This window comes from Haliotis rufescens, unplaced genomic scaffold, assembly GCF_023055435.1.
Source record: "Haliotis rufescens isolate VD_foot unplaced genomic scaffold, xgHalRufe1.0.p SCAF_65, whole genome shotgun sequence".
Lineage (NCBI taxonomy): Eukaryota > Metazoa > Mollusca > Gastropoda > Lepetellida > Haliotidae > Haliotis > Haliotis rufescens.
This window is the reverse complement of record NW_025964356.1, coordinates 798,962-815,553: the sequence shown is the minus strand read 5'-3', so window position 1 is coordinate 815,553 and position 16,592 is coordinate 798,962. Positions and strand designations below refer to the sequence as shown.

Here is a 16,592-nt window from a genome sequence, read left to right as displayed (position 1 = left end):
AAAATCACGCACAACGACAACGGTATTTATCGGAATTTCTGACTATTTCCGTTGGTTTCAATGAAAAATATCACAACAAATAACAGTACACTAATTGTCGGAATGTTTCTGATTACTTACATGTCACATTTATGCATGCACGATTCCTGAATCAACGAAAGTCCCATTTTGTAAAAGTCGGTCACCGGTAGTGATGTCATACGCCAACGTTGTTGAACATATTAGGTAATTTCTTGGAGGTGAAGGTCCTTGAACAATGTTGAATGAAAGCACACACGATCATTGTATCCTGCTGTTTACAGTTATAATTATTTTGTAGATTTTGCATATCTTTCATACATTTTTTTGCCTACTTTGGATATTTGTCAATGTTCGATATGATATTATACGTAGATCTAGGCCACAACATGTATCTACCTTTGATAATCTCCTGTTTGTTTGGACAAGAAATTGATAAGTTTATATATATATATATATATAGTGTTGTATACGATATTTCTTTAATCTGGACCTTGTTACATCATTACCTTACGTTGAGTCAAATATTTTTGACAATGCAGTTAATAATGAACTGTACAATGTGCAGAAATGTTTTTATTATGCTAAATATTGAGATATGCAAGACAACAATGCCCGAGACGAGGGTAAGAGAACCTCTTCTCTCTGATTGTTTGGGGATAGTTGTAATGCATTAATAAAAGGTTCGATGCCACAGAGATAACTCCTTTTGAGGATGATGCCCATGTCTGTCATGTTCAGTAATATGAAAAGCAGTTTTCTAAGAACGCATACCATAAGACCCCATACCATCTTTCCAACGATCTTGAAAATTATCAACAAAATCACTTACACAGGTTTGATTTATGTAAATAGTTACTAAATACCATCCATGTTTAATCTGCATGGTGCAATCTTAGACTACATTACTACTATGGTATTATTTGTATCACTTTGAAACGGAATGTCACCTTCATACTGCTGTCACTCAGCTACAACGTTGTACAAAGTTAGAAGTGATGACTGGGTGAATGAATAGAAACCATCCATTATGATTCTGCCCATTTGTTGAGTAATGGACTGTTGTTTAAAAATATATAGCTAGAAAATATCAACATCGGCCATGGTTAATTGCTATTCTATTCCAATTTCAATATTTTCAACAGAGGTTTTATCATTTTAAACGTTATCATCCAATAAATATATTGCAACCACATACGAGTCGTACAACACATTTCTATTTTGTCAGAAGAGTCACATCATATTTATTACGAGTTATTCTTTATTACTTAAATGGAACACCAACCCTCTTAAAATAAACTTTTTCGACGTCATGGAATGGAAAGACAATGTTAGGATTATTTTCAATGCGACATTTATACTGTATGGGTGGCTCTACATATGTCGACATATATAAACTTCCTACATGCGTATCTCGTTCAAATACCTGAGAATATTTTATTCGCTCAAAGTTTTCTGACAAGTGTATAATAAATATTTTTCTCGCATAGCACAATTTGGGGGTGTATTCGAAAACCTGCGAAATGTTCATGCAAAGAATACGCTAGACTATGTTTACTATCATTTCTCTTACATATCGATATCATGTACGTAAAATATATGAAGAAAATAATTTTGGAAATTTAATTTCCTACAATTAATTACAATTTAAAGTTTGAAGGTCTTTCCTGCACCCGATGGTGGCACATCTAGTTTGTGACGTTATACTTACTTTGGAGATTTAACGTGCGCTTTCCGACTGATGCGTATTTCGCACACGGGCCGGCCAGGCCATTTAATGTGTTTCCGAAAGGGGCGAAAGTGGTCTGTGCAACCCAAGAGGGGGCTTTAGGGGTTGCTTATATCAGTGTGCGAGCTCAGGCTATGTCACCGCTTATAGATGAAAACCAAGCCTCGCTTTCACACAGGTTATAAATAGATCCAATGCTAAAGGCCCCATAGCGACGTCACAGCCCCTGTCACAGGAAGTGAAAAATCCTGGGCTCTACACCTACCTCATATAAACCTTTTATTACAAATCCTATATGTACATGTAATGTTTTCATATATTTCCCATTTCCACATATGTCAATTTACCAAAATAATACCTAAATATAACCCATCCATGCACTGTAAAAGCTGTGAGAACATGTTTATTGAAGTCACGTGACCTCAAAATATTCTCTCACAGGGTAGAAGTCATTCACAAAAATATGGGTTCCATCTATCTTAGAGGGAGGAGGGGCCAATTCCTATGTTTCCTGCAATCACTGATCACTAAGCTTACTATATCCAACTTAAAACAGGAGGAGCTACAAATGTAAACATGTTTTTAATTGGATAAAAGACAGTCCCCAGTTTCCCCCTCGAAGTGACCAAGAAGTCCCACACAGAGCGGCCAGAAACATAAATAAATCTGGCATCTTACTGATAGCATCACATTCTAGTGACAGATATGTTACTTTAGGGCAGTTTAACACCGTTTGTTTAAATTTGAGTTGACTGATATGTCATTGAGGGACTAATTTGTGTGTCAGGGGTCTAAACTGATGGTTTACAGGTTGTGGTGTTTGACATTTGGTTCTTTCTGTCTTAAGCTGTCTGGACATAGTTTGTCAGTGTTATCACACTGAACAGACATTTGCACTTAAATAAATCAGAACTTAAATCTCAAATATGTATTGGTTTGTTAGTTTTAATTGGGGAAAGTAACCCTTCACACCACCTGAAGTTGTCAAGATTTTAGTCACGTGACCTCTATCAGTAAAATGATTGGCTCAAACCTATCGTCTGCTGTAGCAGTATACTTCTTTTACTGTTGTGGTGGACGATTACTTTTGGATTATACCTTGGCTATTGCATTTTTATGCTCGGTCATGGCTAAATTGTGTGTTTCAACTGTTATTTTCTTGGAACTCACTTGGAATACCAGTCTCTTACTAACTATTTATCATGATGCGACTTCCAAGTGACACCACTGGAGATTTGTCAAGAAAGGTATGAACATATTGGAATTCTGGCACCTCTATAACTAATGAATTTTCAAGTGGAAAATATCAAGAGTACATTTATACCAATAAGGCTTGTGTATGCATTAATATTATATAGAAGTTTAAACGCTAGTAGAATTTTGCATCTTGTGAATATATGTGCATTTATGCCATCCAACAAGTCAGAAAAAATAGAAACAAAAGAAAAAATAATGGCATTCCTCCTGAGAAAAATGTAAGACATCGTAACATAATGGTAGCCAATGTCGTCCTTGTCAGGTATGCATACAGTTGGGACAATTTAAAAAAAGATGATCCTCATCATGAAATGAATAAACCTTATTATCCAGGTGAAAAGCATTAATATCCAGTGAATATATTTTGTAACATGGAAAGCTAATAAAAGTACAAAAAAGTTGTTTCAGTAGAAACCTCTGTTTAAAAACTCCAGTTGACAGAGACTATAGAGTGAATATGTCATCTGCTAGCAAATTGTATTTACTGTTTGTAGGTCGCACTTGAGAACGAGGCTTGGTTTTTATGGGAAAAGATATCAATTACAAAATTGAGGCTAAGCTCGCACACTGTATAGAATTTTGGAATTTTGAGATTTGGAATAGATGCCGATTTGGTAGGGGAGGAGAATTAAGGGAGCTGGGTATGGTGGATGTTTGTTTGTTTATGTAATTTTGATTTGGTGGATTATAGTGTTTTTAGATGCGTTTTATTAGTTCCGTTTTTATTAAGAATACGCCTAAGGCCTTGAAGTTTTCTAGTTTATTTTGTGGGTTTAGTATTGCTTCTAGAGTTAGAGCCTTGTTTAGATTGAGGGTGGTTTGTAATGCGGTTCGATGTGTTAGGTAGTGTGTGCAGTAGATGAGTGCGTGTTCTGGGGTTTCTAGTTGTTTGCAGTGTGGGCAGTTACCTGTAGTATGTTTTTTTATTTTTTTTATGTGGTTATTTAGGTTGGTGTGTCCTGTTTGGAGTTTAGTGATTACTCTGTCGATTTTTTTGGATGGATGGAGAACTTTTGGTTTGGTTAGTGGTTTGCTGAGTACTTTTTTGATTTGGCTATTTGAGTTTAGATATAGGTTATGCCATTTTTTGTGATTTTTTGCTTATTTACGCTTTTAATTTCTGATTTTGAGATGGGTAAGTTTAAGCTTATTTCTGTGATTTTGAGGGATAGTTTAGCTGCTTTATCGGCGTTTTCATTACCGTATATTCCTACGTGGGCGGGTATCCACAAGAAGGTTATTTGTTTGCCTGCGTTAGTTAGGTCGTTGGAGCTTTTAAGTATTAGATTTATTAATTTAGGTCGGTTTTTAATATTTTTGTTTTGGAGGGCTTGCAGTCCACTTAGGGAGTCGGTAAGTATTAGGATTTTATTGTGGTTTTTGGATTCTTGACTATGGAGGGCTGAGGCCATGCCCATTAGTTCTGCCGTGAATATTGATGGGTTGTTTGGGAGTCGGAAGGATTGTGTGGTTTTAGTTGGTTGTGTGGTATGGACTCCGAAACCTGTGTGTTTGGAGGTCGGATCTGAAGATCCGTCCGTGTAAATGTGACACCAATTTGGCCAATTTTCGTGTATGTATGCTAGTGTGGTGGTTTTAGCTATGTTTGGGTCGGTTTGTTTATTTATTTGGCTAGCTAGTGTTGTGTCTATTTTGGGTATTTTAAGTTTAGGAGTGAAGATATTTGATTGTTGGCAGTTTTGTTTAAGATTTTTAATTTGGTGTTCATTTAGGTAGTTTGTTATTCTTTGGGATATTGGGGTAAGTAAGGGGTGTTTACGAGCTAGAGCTTGGTTTTTGGGGCTGATATTTTGGTTTATTATTTTTGGATTAGAGGGTTTGATTGGGATGCGGCCCAGAAATTTAAGCTTAGCTGTTCCCTGCGTAGACTTAGTGGCATTTCTCCTGTTAAGGCCTGAAGTGAAGTGTAGGAGGTGCCATGTTGGGTGCGTGTAATTAATTTGAGAGCCTGATATTGTATTGAGTCAAGTTTTTTAGATAGAGAGTTGTTTAGGGTGTTGTATATGGCGCAGCCGTAGTCTAGTTTTGATCTAATTAGTGATATGTAGAGTGAGAGGAGGGTATCTTTGGAGGCTCCCCAGTTTGAGCCAGTTAGGCATCTTAGGGTGTTTAGGTCTTTACTGCATTTAGTTGTTAGGTTTTGGATGTTAGCATCCCAGGTGAGATGTTCATCGAAAATAAGTCCTAAGAATTTGGTTTGTTTTTGAAATTTGATTGTTTGGTTGTTTAGCTGGAGGATTGGGGAGGCGGGTTTCATGTTTTTATGTTTGAATACTATTCCTGTTGTTTTTTCTGAGTTAAGGGAGAAGCCCCATTTGTCAGCCCATTGTTGTATTTTATTAAGAGATTTTTGGAGTAAATTTTGGGCCATTTTAATGCTTTTAGTGCGGATCCAGAGGGCTCCATCATCCGCGAATTTTGATCTGTTTATTTTAGGGGATAGGCCCTCGAAGAGATCGTTTATCATTATATTAAAGAGTGTGGGGCTGAGGATACTGCCCTGGGGAGTGACATTTTCTAGGGGACACTGGTCCGATAGAGTATGGTCTATCCCCACTGTTATTTTACGTTCGTTTAGAAAGTCCTGGATGTAGTTTATTATTTGTCCTTTTAGTCCTATTTTTTTAAGTTTTTGTATTAGCTCGTTGTGCCAAACCATGTCGAATGCTTTGGAGAAATCCAGAAAGATGCCTGTTGTGTATTGTTTGTGGAGTTGTCCTGTTCTAGTGCGGCGAGATTATCTAAGGTTGAGCGGCCAGGAGTGAAACCGCTTTGATCTGTGTTTATGATGTTATTTTGAGTTAAGTAGTGTTGTAGTCTATTTTTGGCCATAGATTCCATTACTTTACATAGGTTTGAGGTTAGGGATATTGGTCTATAAGAATTTGCCTGGTTAGTTGGTTTATCGGGTTTAGGGATAGGGATGACTAGTGCCTGTTTCCAGGGAGTTGGTACCTGTCCGTTTTGATAGATTAGGTTATATCGTTTAAGTAGTGCCTGGAGTAGGTTGTGTGTGTGTGTGTGTGTGTGTGTGTGGGGGGGGGGGGGGGGGGGGGGGGGGGAGTTTTTTAATTATTTGGTAGGATGTTAGGTCTAGTCCTGGGGCAGTTCCCTTTTTCCTATTTTGGAGTACGTACTGGAGTTCTTCCATTGAGTAAGGTTGGTTTATTTCGAGGTTATCATTATTTGGTTCTTTAGTAGGTTTGGCTTCTGCTTTAAGTTTTTGTTGGAATTTTTCGCTGAAGTTATTGTTGCTGCTTATGGCCGAGAAGTGGTTTGCTAGGTTATTTGACTTTTCGGTAGGGTTGGTTGATTTGTTTATGTTGGGTGGTTTTTTTGTGACGTTTTAAGCCTCTAATGGCGTGGATTTTTCGCCAGACTGTTCTGGCATCTGTGCGATTATTTACTCCTTCACAAAATAATTTCCAATCTTTGGTTTTAGCTATTTTTACTAGTTTTTGGACCTTGTGGTTTAGTTCGTGAGCTACCGTTATATGGTTATGGTCGCGTTTGGCTCTATTGAAGGCTGTTTTACGTTTGCGTCTAGTTTGTTCTATTTCCTCGTTCCACCATGGTACCGAGGGTTTGCCTACGTTATTTGTTTTATAAGGTATTGATGCTTTGGCTGCGTTGATTATGTAGTCTGTTAGGTTTTTGCAGTAGATTTCTGGGTCCTTATTTTCTAGTTTGGTTAGGTTGGCTTGGTTGCAGATATCCTGAAATGTGTCCCAGTTAGCTTGGTAATAGTTGAATTTTGGTTCTAGGTTTTCTGTTTGGGTAGGAACGTTTGTATTGCCTATGGTAATGTTTATAGGGAAGTGGTCACTACCTAGTGGGGCGTCGTGAACTTCCCATTGAGTACTTTGGGCCAGATTTGGGGTGCACATGGTTAGGTCGATAGCCGACATTTTATTGTTTTTCTTATCGTATCTAGTTGGTTGGTTATTATTTAGGAGTACAAGGTTATTTGTTTCTATCCATTCAGAGATTAGTTTGCCATGATTATCTATTTTTTTCATCTATGCTCCAGGTGGGGTGGTGAGCGTTAAAGTCTCCTAGAAATATAGTTGATTTATTGCTTATTTGGAGTAATTTGTTTAGGTCCTCAGCTTGAATGTTTTGTTCTGTCCAGTGGTATATGTTAATGATGTTTATTTTTGGGGTTTTGAGAGTTATTTGGATGCCGTTTGCTTCTAGGTTTGGTGTGTTTATTTTGATTTCTTCATAGTTAATGTCTTCTCTGATTAGTATTATTAATCCTCCTGCGGCTCTAGCGGTTTTAGGTTTGGCTCGGTCTGTTCTAACTGAGTTGTAGTTTGGTAGAGTAAATTTAGATTTTTTTGAGAATTTGGTTTCTTGGATGCAGGCAATGTGCGGACCCTTATCTTGTTTAAATTTTGCTTTTAGTTCGTGGCCGTGGGAATTAAGTCCGTTGGCATTCCACTGAAATATGTTTAGGCCTTCCATTATTTGGGCTTTTAGTGTTTGGAGGTTAGGTTTGATTTAGGCAAGGGGTTTTTACTTGGTTGAGGTAGGGCTAACTAATTCGAGGCCTATGCTGAAGAATTCGTAGGTAAGGGTTGTCAGTTTAAGCTTATTTGCTACGGAAAGCTTTAGCGCTAGCGTTTGGGTTTATTTCCTTTAGCATGTATGCGAGAAGGATGGTTAAGTTGTTTAGTTTGTTGTTTGACATTTGCTGAGGCCTGCGTTTAAAGATTTTGGTTTTTTGGGGGGTTGAGAGAGTTATTTCGTTATGTCTTCCTCGATTGTGCATTCGTATTCTTCTGTGTTGTTAAGTTTAGTTTGTGACGTTTCTCGGTGGAGGCTTTTGTAGAAGGGTAGCGCTTCGTCTAAAAATAGCGACCAATGAAAAATTACATAACATAGTGTATGTTTCTCACAGCCATCGTCTGAGACGTCTCTTAATATTTATGCGTGACCCTGGGATCAAACTCCAAAACGAGGCTATCCCCGCAAGCTTTCAAAATGGCATCGGAGCATCGCCGTGTCCTCGAATGCGTTTCCGATGCGAGGTGAGATACATCTATGAGTTTTCATCGTTGTTCCGGTCGATTTATCTTTTCGGAAACGATGACTTGCAGCCATCCGACAAGTTATAGGGAAGTTGTTCACCGTAAGTAATAATTTTCATTCATGTTTTTGCAAAACTGATGAGCGAATATCGCTTATCAACTATTGATTTTATCGCAGCTACCATGACGTTTTAGTACGAAGTACTCGTGCTTTTTCTGAATACAATATTGATTTCTTTTTTCGTCCCATTAATACTACATACTATCATATATAATTCATATATATAGATCTATATATATATATCCTGGGTGTCGTTGTACAAAGCGATATTAGCGTGTCGGTGATCGTAACTTCCATACCTTAACATATGGACAGTCTTAAAATTAGGTCTAAGGTTGTTTTGTACAACGGCACCCGGGAACTAATATTTATACTAATGTAGGTCACATGATGATAACATATAGACTTTCAAACAATTACATTTATTCTGGTCAGAATATACATATTTCTAGATTGGAAATGGACTACACATATAAAGCTAATATGAATGCATATACAGACATAAATAAATAATGTATAAAACAGTTACAGTAGTTTTAATTTATGCTTTATTGGATTCTTTTTACGATTTATATTCATACACAAATTAAAAATCAATTTGGGGACTTGAATGAATTGAATGTTTTAAATTTCAGTCCTTGATTTGTGTGTTGTAAACAAGTATGCCCCTGTGCAAAGAATACTGAAATCAGGGACAATCCCATCCATATTTGCATGGACTGTGGCCACAACACCAAGGAAGCCCCCCTTGATCCTATAGGCCAGAACGTCTTAGTGTAAGAATGTACAACTATCCACTATAATAATATGTGTATTAATAAATGTCATAAATCAAGATTGAATTATAATTAATTCTTTTTACTTTATTTATGAAACAATTATATTAAATCAGTATTATTTTGTTTGTAGTGTGAGGAGAACCTGGTTCCAGGAGGAGGTGTGATGGACATGAGGTTGAAGGGAATGATCATTCCACACAGAATGTGGGGTGTGAGGCACAATTTGAAATAAAGGAGATGCAGGTCCATGTTGAACAATGGGAGAACCATCTACTCCATTACCATCTGGCTCTTGAGAATTTTGGAGTATCAAGAACTAGAACTGACCCGTTTCATGCACTATTATATTTCATTACTGACTGTGATACTTTCAAGTGATGTTTTTATTTTGATCAACCCAGTGCCACAAAAATGTGTAGCATGTATTATGTTTGTTCTGGCACTGTTTCCTTGGCTGGAAGACCCAGGACTATGCTGTTGACTGCACTGAAATAAAAGTTCCAATCCCATCGGCCTTTGTCCTCAACTCAAAAGTTTTATACACCTTACAAAACTAGCCGCCCACTCTAAAGCCTGATTGGTATAGCCCCTCACGATGCTTTGAACTTTGTATCATGTTTGTCTACAGCTGGTATATCTGATGCTGAGATGACAATGCTGTGAAGTGTTTGGTATTTTTCTTGATCTTGTACAACCTGGTGATAGTGTGGGGGCAGACCAAGGCTTTACTATTGCCACTACATTGCACACAAGAAATAGTCTCAATATTCCCCCTTTCCTATTGAACTGTAGTCAGCTTTCAGCCGAATAAATAGGAGAAATACAAACCTTAACATCCTTGAGAGTCCATGTTGCAGAATTTTCAAAACTATCAATCAGCTGTGGACAGTTGCTTGATTATGGTTTCCCTTGCACACTCTTATTGAATTGTGCTAAAATTGCCTGTGAGAGATAAAAGTGTCAAATCGTTTGAGACGCAAATATTTTATTACAAAATGTACATACATTGTATTTAAACTGATGTCCATAGCACTGGCTCGATCTGTCTGATGGCACAGAAACAGTTTGCTGTAGAAACCTTCACTTCAGAAAAATCTGAAAAAATACATTGAAGTTGTGAAGAAAAACATGCAGATGTCAATTGTGTGAATGCAATTTAATAAGTGTTCTACTATTTAACACTTCAAACATTGTGCTGGGTCACTTTTTAAAAATATAATTTGCATTAACTGCATGGTCTGTTACCCAGAATTATTGTTGGAGTTTAACGTAACTTCCATACCCATTCATACAAATTAATTTGATGAATTGAACATGAATACGACATATTTATATCATAGTCCTTACCTCTAAGTTATGTGGGATTTCACATGAGTCGGGCCACAGCTAGGAATCCTTTGGACGACGCTGGAAATATAATGATTACAAGATACACACATTCAACTATAAAACAGAACTGAATTTAATGGAAGATTTATGGATGGTCGTGGATGATTAGGGTTTATACAAAAAAACCTATTTAGATCTATAGCCAAAAACATTTGCATTTATGACGGTTGCAATATACGTGACACAGTATAAACATGATAAACTATAAGCTTAATAATAATCATATTTAATTAGATCTATAGACTACCGTAATACCCCAAAACACAAGAATTAAAATAAACAAAATATAGCGCTTACACACATTTAAAGGGCTGGTTATCAGTCATTATGGCTGTCTTAGCCCATTCATGTTACGCCCATCAATATTAGTTCAAAACAACAGCATATGCCATGAAAGGTAACGTGACCTGTCAAAGTGGTCATTGTTATTTAGTGTAAAAGCACACTATTAGTCACTATACGTACTTTTAATACTGTTGATGAACCCATCGCTGTTGTAATGGAATCCCTTGTTCAACGGGGAACTCCTCGCGCTCTTAGATTGACTTTGAACCAAATTCTTGACGAAGCTGAACGAGACATGCGAGACGAGCGATAAATCACTTCCGGGTGTTTGCTCTGCCGCCATGCGGGGAAAACCTCGTTTTTGGAGTTTGACCTTGGGGTCATGCATAAATATATAAGAGAGGTCTAATAGTGTAGACTGGTTCCCGTTCGTTCCTGCGACAGACTGAAGCGGAACAAGTGCAGCGACACCAAGCGGAGGATCCGGGAACCAGTCTATCTAATAGTGTAGCGCCTGCGCAGCATACCCAATGAACCAGGCTGAGAAAGAATCCAGTTAAGGGAGCCCGTGAAATAGTATAATGTAACCCCATTCACTTCCTTTTCAAGTCGTACTCCATTTGGCATCACGTGTTTTGTAAGTTGTCTGGTGGAAAGTTGTCCTTTTCTCTTTGGTTTTGTTGTCAGTGATGTAATTTGAATTAAATATAATATGACCATGAATTATGGTAGCCTCAGTTGAGAAATTAGCCTTTCCAGCTGAATATCAAACACTCGTGACCTCTGTAGCCGAAACGATGCCTCATGTTCTGCCTAATCAATGCCTAGATAAATCCATTGAAAATTGTTTAACCTATTTACTAATTTTTGCTCACCTGACTCAAAGTCAAGTGGTGTCGCGGTGCGTTGTCCGTCGTTACGCATTACATTTTCGACATTTTAGGGAGCTGAAACGTTTATGAATGCAGCATTAGATATTGGCACTATCCTGTAGTGTTTTGCTATATGTTATCATTATAAGGACTAGTGGACTGAAAATGTAAGTTTCTACCGCTGTGAATGGGTGAAGGCTAGGCCTGTATGTGATTTTGATTTTATAGCATGGTAGATCTAATATAGCCGGCAACCTCGGGGTAACGCGGTACTTGTTATGTACGCTAAACGGAACAAAATACACTCGGTATACTTTGATTATTTGTGTTCTCGGATTTCTCTATCAGATGTCATTTATTTAATCTAATAATTCATTTTTACTGATAAAAGTTCATTGTTTACATTAGTAGCGCCTTGTAAAAGCCGGGCCTCTCGCTCAGTTAAGCCGTTATTGTCTCCTAATAGATTCTGCCTACAGAGCGTGAAAAATTCTGTTACCTTATTAGTACCCATGAATATGCAGATGATCTAGTTCAGATCGATTAAGTTTACTTAGGGCGACTGTGGCTTATATCATTGTCCCTTGATAGATGGGCGCTCCGGCAATATCAATAAGATGTCAGAGTAAGTATATCAACGCCTTAATCAGAGGTCCAGAAACGGTCATATGCACCGGACATGCCCGATTGGGAATCTCAAATGTCCGGTTTAAAATATTGCTAAGCGGACATGTAAATTTTTCTGTTTGGACATTTTAATAAAACAAACAACGCTACCTTCGGGGTCAAATAATTGATGAGTGTTATCGTATCCCTTCAGCGAATTCAGGTGAATAAACAGGTAAAACAAACTTGGTCCATAAAAGTATGAAATTTGATATAAAACATCACTAGACATGATGATTTACCACTTAAAATGTATTTCCTCCTTTCCAAGGCATTGTTTTATATGCAGAGATTAAGATTACCATGTGTATTTTCTCGTAAACTAAGCCGGAATAGCAATCAGCTGTGCACACGTCTCTCCCAATCTACCGGTGATTCAGTTAAAAGGTACCCAATGATGCAACTTCAAAGAATTTTGATGCAATGGTCGGAAGAAATTGTATCTGAAATTATTATTTTAATATTATATATTTTTGATTATTATTATTATAATATATTCCAATATCGTGTTATTTTAGTTGCAGTTTCCACCATATATACATAAAAATTTAAGAACCATAAGCGTAGCACTTGGTACAGATGGTATGCAGGATATTTTTTGACGTATGTAACGATTTTGACCAGTCACCGTAGGGACTTCCTGCACAACATGTATATTGATTGCGAAAACATTAGGTTGACATTTAATAGTCAAACTGCTTCATATATGACTTTTGGCGAGTCATGGTACAGCATTTATGATATGTGTATCCATTCTCTTGCAACTAAAGTTCGTTTCAAGGTGTCAATAGTGGTAATCTGAACATGGTTGCTGTAAATAACGGTGAGTTGTGCGATCTACAGATCACTTCGCATACAATTTCGCCGAAATTATTGTAAACATCATTATAATTATTGAATGAAATACTGAATAAAATTAATCTAATATATTGCAAACTCTAGTCCAGATTAACAATGAACAATTTTTTTTATCACCAGATATTATAATGATAGGATTAAATTGCGTACTTCAGTTCAGATTTATTGACTGGTATTTCCGGTGTTACATGATCGCGGTGATCAGCTGATAATGTTTTCTGAGATGGGGGGAAAACATTGTCATTGGAAAACTTGAGTTTATTAAAAAATGTTAGTAAATTTTGGGAGCTATGCTTTACCGCGCGCAATAACGAGGGAATGCTGTACATAACAACTAAATGCAAATGTCCAAGTGGGATTTTAAATTTTCCGGACCCCTGGCCTTAATATATCCTTACTTCAACTTTTATGACACAACAATTAGAATTAATAAATGCTGATTTTCTGGCCTACCTCTTGAATACAGTATCGTTGGATCATGTGTTTTCGGACGTTGTATGTTTTCGTAATCGGGACCAACTCGTGTTATTATGGGACAAGCAACATCTACCCACTTGTGTCAAACTAGGCATCATTGATCATTCCAATCGGTGAACTGTTGTTGGTTCGGCAACAGTGCAGTTTACCGGGCGAAGCCAGGACTCTACCACCCGCTCAATTACCCCGCTGTAACGCGACTGCTGTCTCGCTATACTGTGACCGTGGCTCACGCTCCAGAGACTCCCAACACCCCTTGGTGGTACTTAGGGAAACTTACACATCTTTACTATCCAACACCCCTGGGCGGTCCTTAGGGTGGGGTTAGGGTTAGGGTTAGCCACCAAGTCTTACCTTTCAGGGACAGGCTCCTGTGAAGTCACCTATGACATCGCGGGTTGTAAGCCAGTTGACAAGTCATTGCATCGATTGTGATACGGAACACATCGTCATACACCATAGCGTGGCCGGATTAGTCGTTCATGTTTACAAAACAATGGTGGGTGTGGCTTCAACAAATGATGAATGGGGAGGCGGATCTTGACGTAACACGCATGCGCAATTCATTGTTTATTTCATTGTGCATGTGTGTTAATGGGGTGCTAATGACCTGTTAAACGAGCACTGAGCATCTGTGATAGCGCTAGTGGTCCAGTGGTAGAGCATCAGCTAATTAACGCATTAATTAGCCTAGCCGGTGAGCCGGCAAAATGCGTTCGAACCCCCACAACGCTAATTGGATCTGAAAAACTGCGCCCGGGAAAGTGCACTACTCCCGTTGGTTTAATTATTGTATTGCCTTTGAACTTCTTTAATACCAGTCAACAGAATAAACATAATCTGTGTATTGTTGTTAGGTAATAACTGTTTATTGCTATTACGTAAGTGCTTTCGTCAGTGCTATTAAAGGCCGAGAACAGTGGAATTTGCTTCAAGTTGTTGCTAATAGTTTATCAAAATGTAAGTGACAGGCGGACATGAGATTTGGAATTTACTGATAAGGGCGAGGGGACTATGATGGCTGGAATTACCTGTTTGTTTATACACAGTGGGAGCTTGCTTCTGCTGCCCCGTCTCCCAATCTCAAGCCTCTCCCCACTGTCTGCAGTTAGCCTTTCTCCTTGTATTGAAGGATAAGTCCATGGGTGTTCTATCCTTATAATAGGCAAGTCTAGATAAGTGGTCAATCTGAGGATGTCTTTTATTTATATTATCTTGAAATTAGTATTTAAATGATTGATTGTTGCCTTAGAGACTTGTGCAAGTCTATTTTTCTAGTCCGTTTGCCACTTTGGTATAGAAAAAAGGAAAAACTCACTAGACACTTTGTACAATTTATACACTTTATAAACTATATACGATTTGTACACTTTGTACACTTCATAAACTATATACACTTTATACATTATATACTTTATACATTGTAAACATGTCATTATGTCGCCGAGTCAGTATCATGTAGTCAATCACCAACAGTCAATATGTACTCTCACATAATTCTACATAATAATAGATAGCAGGAGAAGGTTTAACAAGTACTTCATTACTAGTTTGATATAACTGATCTTGGTACATACAAATATATTACGTTTACTGTTCAGAGTGCTGTTTATATACGAATGATCAAATTCGCCAAGGTTTTCAGCATGAAAACAGTAATATTATTTACAACTGCTCAAAGATAACGCCTCTTCAACACAATATATGTTGGTTGTTCAGTTCATGTTCTCTATGAATAATCATATATAAATATTTGCAAGTCACTGGAAATATTCAGCAAAACTACAATGAACATTCTTCAAAGAAAAAGTACTACTTCTACAATAAATTAAAATTGTTTGTTATCCAAGCTTTATACTGGAAATAAGTATACAATAGTACCGGTAAATAAATATTGGTATGTCGGCATTATAATGAACAGTGTCTCAAAATAGCATTTAGGATTCCGACAATATACATTTGTCATTGCAAATAACTACTTCCACACTAAAGTCCTACTTAGACCACTTCTGTTGTGATAAATATCCATAACCATAAATTCACATCTTGCACAACTCGAAAATTCGAGATAAAAAATCAACTTTCAGGTATGGAAAAAGTATCCAAAACATTAAGAATATCAAAATGTTATTAAATGAGAAGCACATCACATCATCTCAAAGAGAGCTTAAAATATGTACAAATTTCCAATTTATATTAACTGGCCATAAATTAAATAATCTAATATCCTGCCTGTAATATAAGCGATGTTTTTCACTCATAAAAAGAAACAAATATTGATATGACTTGTGTATATTCACATACTTCATACTGATATTTACATAGGATCGAGATAGAATTAGGTGATCACAGTTTGTCACAGGTCCATGTGGGTCCTCACTGATTATTGTCAGTCTCTTCATCTGAAACGCTTTCTCTCTCATCATCAATATCACTGTCACTCAGGTTATTCTCAGCTGGCATATCACCTTCAGAATTAACCGTCTGTAGTAGTATCCAGATTCTGTCCACAAATTTAAAACTTTTCTGCGTGAAACATTTTTTCCCAGTGCTTGCTTCTGTTTGGATGTTGTACTCTGAGTCGCTGGTATCTAGACGAGAAAGGTCTGTCCACATGTTCATTCCAGTCTAAAATAGCCAGGCTCATTCTTGTTTTGTACATTAGTGTTTTATAATGTATTCTCTTGTCCAGATATGCTAAATATGCATTGTTAAAAGACTCTACATAAAATGTGCTGTAACCCAAAATATAGTCCAAAGGCGTTTTGAAAATCTGTTGTGCTTTGATGAATTTCGTTAATAGTTCTACTGCAACTGGGTCTGTTATAATTCTCCATTCTGGAACATAGTCTTCTCTGTTCTACATTCAGAATCCTTATGGCACGTTTGATGGTTGTTCTGGAAGTGCATTACACATGATAAAAGAAGTTATTGGAGACATTGTGGATCTCTTTGGCAGTTGTCCATTGACAAATAAAAATGGTTTTTAACCATTGATCCTTTACCTACAAGTTCTGGGTGCCATGTTTTCAATTTGTCACAAACGTGACCATTGGATATCTTGCGAAAGCATTTTGAGACAGATTTCGCACAGTGCCACTTGTCATTGCAGTTTTGCACATGGGGCTGATGTGTAATGTAATGATG

The 16,592-nt window shown here is 37.3% G+C and overlaps 1 protein-coding gene and 1 long non-coding RNA gene across 2 annotated transcripts in view; one reads left to right on the top strand and one right to left on the bottom strand.

Moving 5' to 3' along the window:
* Positions 1–9,866: 9,866 nt before the first annotated feature.
* Positions 9,867–10,937, bottom strand: LOC124115532. Its single transcript, XR_006857991.2, has 3 exons — positions 10,753–10,937; positions 10,246–10,305; positions 9,867–9,993 (listed from the first exon to the last, which is right to left on the bottom strand). It is a non-coding gene; the product is annotated as an uncharacterized LOC124115532 (long non-coding RNA).
* Positions 10,938–11,071: 134 nt separating this feature from the next.
* Positions 11,072–16,592, top strand: part of LOC124115531 (40S ribosomal protein SA-like) — a 73,077-nt gene continuing 67,556 nt past the window's right edge. Inside the window, exon 1 of the mRNA XM_046476555.2 lies at positions 11,072–11,209. The gene's annotated coding sequence lies outside the window, so the exon portion shown is untranslated. The remainder of the gene's footprint in view (positions 11,210–16,592) is intronic.